We start from the raw sequence: 6,711 nt of genomic DNA on the forward strand, positions 1-6,711 counted from the left end.
ATCTGGAAAGGAACCAAATTTGGTAGTGTAAGTATGAAGAAAGGTGCCTTATTTACTTTGTTGTTCCATGATTGTCAGGAAAAGAGCAATATTTGGTACCGTGAATATGGGTGACATGAGCTATAGTGTTTCACATTTGGGACCATATTTGTAATGTAAATAATGTGAAAAGGACAATATTAGCTACTGTACTGTACTGTGTGTATTTTGTCACTTCTGTCGATTGAAAATGACATCACAGACCCTCAGGGCTCAGATAACGACCAATCATAGCTCAGCTTCAGAAAACAGGTAAGCCGTGATTGGTCGTTATCTGAGCCCTGAGGGTCCGTGATGTCATTTTCAGTCGACAGAAGTGACAAAATGGCTGCCTTTTGCTGCTAAACTCATATTTCATATTACGGTAATGATATTGCTTTGTTTCAACTAGTGGGCCTGCATAGAACGTATTCTTAAAAAATATATGTTTGGGTTGACTTCCTCTTTAAGTACCGGGGTAACCTTATGTATCAGGAAATTGTTTAAAGTCTCATGCACTGGTATTGATCGGTGACCAGGAGGTTGAGAGGACATTAACAACTACTCTCCTGAGACACCTGAAGGACAGGGAGCATTAAATCCCATTCATTTCTTTACCTGGCGGCCTAAGTGCTTGCAGATGGTGCACATTAATGTGCAATGTCTTTAATTTCCTTCAGGTTAAACCAGCTGCACGTTGATCAAGGCTTCTTAAATAAGAAAATGATTCTTCCAAGTAAAACTAACAAGAAATGACTTCAATTTCAGCTGTTTTAGAGTTTAATGTCGGGCCTTTGCTGCACAGATAATAAAACAGAAGTAGCTGCTGGCGAGGACAACTTTACAGATTCTTCTGACCACCTTCTGATGGAATTGACGCCTCAGAGGAATGACTCCACGTCTGCCCTTTTTACGTGACGTGTCAACAGCACCCAGCGGTGAGCCATTTCCGCAGTTACGACGGCCGCGCGTGTTTTTGGATCCTCGGGCATTTCAGGCTGAGAGCTCTTCAAAGACCAAAGTGTTTCAGGTCGCTAGGGAAGGCGGCGGAGGGTGTCCAGCCAACAGCAGACCCTTTAAACAGCTCTCGTGTCCTCCATTTAAGTCCCGTAGCTTTAACGGCCGCCGCTGATGGGGAAGCAACTAAGTGTCAGTGTGAGGAAAAGCACATTCTCGCAGCATTGATACATCTAGGCTTGGAAGCAAAGATACACACTTCCACAACATATGCAGACAAACAACCATACATACTCACGTTCACACCTCTGGACTGGTTCGAACCCAAGAACTGCGAAACTCTGAATCAGGTGTGCTGACCAACAAGTGTTGCCCTCAATGCAGACATAAAACTGAAAGATGAGATTTCATTTGAGTTTCATTTTACTTTATTTTTACACATATATTTTTATATCCCTCAGTCTTCTTCATATGTCCTCTGAAATGGTCTTTGCACAAGCAAAAGTATCTTTTTGAATTTTAATCCCACTTTTGTTTGCCTTCTGATGTGGAGCCAAATGTAGCCTAACAGATCATTTTAATAATTGGAAATTCAACATTTAAAAAATACACAACCACTGGTCCTTTTTAAATGAAAAATATATCTATTGATTCATTTCATTGTTTATTAATTTTAATTAAATGTTTTTTTGGTTTGTTGATTTAATAGTTGTGATGTATTTTATTCCCTTTAACAGGGACTTATAGTATATACCTAACAGCTCCATAACTATTCAAATAATTGGGTTGATTACACAATTTCATCATAGTCCTGCAAATACAACTATATAATAAACACATTGTTAACTTGTGACAGTGTCGTTATCTTTGTAAATAAAGATGTATTTAATACAGCTCTCGGGTTGGATTTTCTGAACTACCCCATTGTTATGATTTGGCTTATGACAATTGTAAAAGGAATTGCATTATTCGATTCATTCTACAGTATTATAAACATTTATATTCATTATTCTATTCATAGTATTGATTTTCAAATCACACGGTCACATTTGAATTAACCGACCTGTTTCATTCTTGAGACTTATAAAGCCACGTATACCCAAGTGTCTGGTTGTTATGCCAACACATAACTAATTAATGAGGTGAGCATGGGAGTTAGGGCACATGTACAGTAATTTTAAATATGCATCACATAGACCTGTAACTTTAACTTGAACATACTGTAGCTTTAACACATATGACGCAATAATATACTGTAGGTCATACATTGTGATGATATGTGTTTGGGGGCTTTTGCATTCTTTTGAATAATTTTCTGTCATGTGTTGATTCCCTGTGTACCGTGTTCATGTCTGGTTTGCTTGTTAGGTTTTGGCTTCCACCTGTTCTTGTTCGCCCCGTTCCTTGTGTCTACCAGCTCCCTCCAGTCACTCCTATCTTGTCTTGGGTAAGCCTCATTATTTCTTCTTGCTATTTAGCTCCCTGATTTTTCTCTCTCTGTGTTCGTTCATTGTTGATGTTGTCATCATTAGTCACGTTTTCCTTTGTCATGTTTTGTTTCCTGTTGTGGTGAGTCTATTCTCTGTGTATTTGTTACTTTGAAACTTGTTTTCTGGACCGTCCAAATTTAGTGTTTTGATTGGGACATCATACCTTGTTTACCTTTGTTTCTGAGTAAATACTTTTTTTTCTCCACCTGCTTCCGTGCATATACATATAAAATAAATATAAGGAAAGGAAAACAATTATCTCAAGTATTTTTTTCGCTGCATTTCAGAAATTCAACTTTAGGAGTGACATCGAGCTTCAAAAAAACTGCATCCATATTTCTGTAAGCACTGTATACATTTTCTGTACTGTGAATGTCAGGAATGTGTAAGATATTGATCAGGGGCCACCTCCAGCCTCCTCTGGTCTTTAATGTGACCCACGGGAGCAACTACATTGTCATGTAATAGTTGCTGTATGATTTTTTGGTTTTCCTAGAATGCGTTATTTTGAAAATAGCATTAGCATTGTATAATACAATTGATTACTATACATAACAAAATAAAACCTTGTAAAATAAATTTTAAATATATAATACTTTTTATTTTACATTTAAGTAAATGCTGAATTAATTCTACTGAAATGAAATAATAGTATGGAAAAGTGAACCTGGATTTTTAATTACTTTATTCAAATAACAATTTTACATATTCTCACATATTATTGCTTTTTTTCTTTTATTGTTTTTGATTTTTGGTTTTACACCTCATCTCTTTGAAAAACCAAATGTCAAGCAAAAAAAATTGCCCACAGCCACGGTAAAAGTGTAGAGCAGTACTTTTCTTGCTCTTTGTTGGAGGTGAGTTGTGTGCATTTAACCGCAACTTGGGCATATGACATTCAGTCTTGAATTTCTTCCCTCTTCCTGCGGAATTCTCAATTGGTCTGCTGGCAGCTCGCATATGATTTTGCCCCATCAACCTGCCTATGGTGTTTCTTCCCAACATTTCTTCACGATACTTTTATCTGGAGAGGTGTGTGTACTTTCAGTGCATATTTGCATGCAGCAACTGTTCTTCGCTGAGCACTCCTTATCATTTAAAAAAAATGTTTTATTTATACTCTACTCTGCTGTTAGACCTACTTGTTCTAAGATACTGTATGCACTACACCTTTTCTTGGCAGTGATGAGCAACAACTACACTTTGAAATCCATTTGTTTTAAAATTCGGTATCGTGCCGCATCTTGTCAGGCACACTGCACAATACAAAACAGTCTCCTCAATAATTCAGTTCAACTACGATTGTGAATATACAGCATAGAGCATTCTTGTGTTGTGCTTCATGCTTTTCTCCATGTTCTTTCTCCAATGGACCCTGTCAGCAAAAATATTACCATCAATCAACAAGTTAAATATTAAATCTGCATGCACTTATTAAACAGTCATGAATCATTTTTTCCTCATTACTCATTTTCCTCAAAAGAACTTTAGTTGGGGCAGACAAAAATAATTTGCTGATGTTTGATACTTCCAAGCATGCTCAATCGTAACAGATTACCTTTTAATCAGGCCTCAGAGAGAATTAAAATCACAGTCCTTGAATTACGGGACCAATGCTCTCACCACTGAGCTATACGGCCTTCCAAGAATATGCCATAACAATGTTGGCATTTTAGTTGACAAGCTAAAAGTTTTGTAAAGTAACTTTTCACTTGTGAAATAAAATGCCATTAACTCTCTGTTCCGGTGTTCCAAAAACACCAACCAAAATTTTTGTAGTGTTTTTTTTCTATCTTTTTTTTTTTAAATTTAAAAACTAGTGCTTTATTGCACATTGTTGCGCTGCAACTAATGATCATTCTTACATTTAGTAAGGCCTCATAGCTCAGTGGCCAGAGCACTGGTCTCGTAAACCGGGGGTCGTGAATTCAATTGTCACCCGGGCCTCATAAGATCATCATTAGTTCACCATGCTGCCCTTCACATAGGCAGAACACTACTGTGCGGAAGTCTTAGGCACCATTGGATTTGTTTATTTGTTATAATAACAATATATAATTCAAAGCACTCATTCCACAGAAACATATTAGTTGAACTGTAAACAAGTGAAAAAATATTTGTGTTGGTTGGCATACAACTTCCAAGTTAATAGAGGAAGTTGAACAGAAGGTGACATACTGATTGTTTCCATAAAATTTCATGGAAATATTTTGCATAATCCTCCTAACTATCTGCCCTATTACTTACTCATTGTCAAAATGATTGCTCCGAAAAGGGTCATTAAAACAACAAAGCTGGTGCCTGGTCATTAAAACAACAAAGTGCGTGCCTGCCAAAAAGCTTTGCACAGTAATTTGCACACTATGGATGAAAAACAATATGATGTTGGCGCCACGCTAAAGTGACATATATATATATATATATATCTGTCCTATCCTGTAGCTCTTCTCTGACATGTGCTTCACCTCCAATAATGAAATTCAAATGAGATATGAGACGGCAGTGATGTTTCTCTTGGCGAACAACCTCTTCATACCAATAAGGTTAATTAAAACATTTCCAAGTATTCATGCAATTCTGGCCACTTCAAGTAATTCTCCTTTTGCTTATCACTACGGGATCCCTCTGCGACACCTACGTGGCTCCTTCGGCCATTATTAAGAACCTAATGAACTCACTTTCATAATCAAGAGAATTAGAGCAGCTTGGCAACACCTCACAGGCACTGTTGTTCTTTTGTGTTCAAATGTGTGTTAAAGGCACTTTGTTGTCATAGTGCTTTGTGTGCCACGGGGACACAATAACAATTTTACCTAATTATCTTAAGAACACATTCATTAGATAGAAATAGCTTATGAATGTCTAGCATGATCTCACAAGTACAGTGGATCCTCTACAGAAGAACACAATGCAATGATAGTTGGTTTCAAGTTGCTCTAATTTAAAAAGTTTCCCACTGGGAATAATGAACAAAGTTGCCTTAACATATAAGTGATTATTATGAGTTTTAAGATATGAGCAGTCATTCGGCCAATTTTTTTTTTTTTTGCTTTTACTTGCATGCATAAATTTGAGATACAAGCAAGTATTGTATGATGGCAGTCAACTAATTTCTATCACACCAAGTAGCAGTTTGGCATTGTGATATATCTTTAAAAAAGAGGCTTCAATTTATTAAATGCCACTCTAAGTTAAAGTTTACAGACTAAACAAAACACAAAAAGATTACACGTGTATCTAAAACATCCACATGACTTTGCCTTTAAGTCCGTTATCTTAATGTTAACACATAATGGGAAAGGCCATAGATGGGATTTCAAAAAGCATCAATGTGGTGATGTTGTAAATCTATAGAAAATTGATAGTTGAACATGGGGTGCAGCAACACATGTAGACACACATGATAACAACACTCCAAGACATATATTCTTTATCCTCTGCAAAAAACACTTCATATTAATGAGACGCTTAGAGTAATTGAATAAAATGATTCGTTTTTGTCTACATGAATGTACTATAGTATCGCGCAAACCAAATGGTGCCGTCATTAATTAATCATGATGAAAAAACTGTTTGATTCTTTAAATCATACTTAATTATAAATGCTATCTAATTATGTTATTGTTTTCCAATACACAAAATGAGCAGGTTTTCATCGCAATTTGTGAGTCAAAATTGGCATTTTGCGCCTGATATAGACACATTGAAAAGCAAAACTGCAAGCGGGCACAAACCGCTTAACCTACATTTGCGCAGGAAATATTCAATAGCCGCAGCCCTACAGCTCCCCTGTTATATATTGTCATATTTTTATTGTTTAAAGAGGAAGTCAAGTCAAAAATCTTCTTCACACTAGTGAGCTATGCGCCCCCACAAGCCTAAACACGGCATTCTGATTAATATTGCGGAATATGAGTTATGCAGCAAAACCCACCGGTTTTTGTCCATCTATAATAAGCAACCATTCAGTCACTTGCTGTCGACTGAAAATGACACACCACGTGTATTGTGGTTAATTGAACCAAAATCAAATAGGCAGATGCAGCGACGATTAGGTATAGAAGACACACATCGATTTGTGCATGATTCAATAAATATTTGAAGATTGGTACAGTGTTGGATAAAGTCCAAGTAGAGGTGCATTCAATCAGGCAGAAGTAAAACTTCAATATCTGCTCCTCATTTTGTACTAATCCCCACTTGCTTTTGTAATAATTTTGTTATAATTCTAAATAGACTGCATGAG

Source organism: Filicampus tigris, chromosome 13 (assembly GCF_054856515.1).
Source record: "Filicampus tigris isolate MCC_2025a chromosome 13, RoL_Ftig_1.0, whole genome shotgun sequence".
NCBI lineage: Eukaryota > Metazoa > Chordata > Actinopteri > Syngnathiformes > Syngnathidae > Filicampus > Filicampus tigris.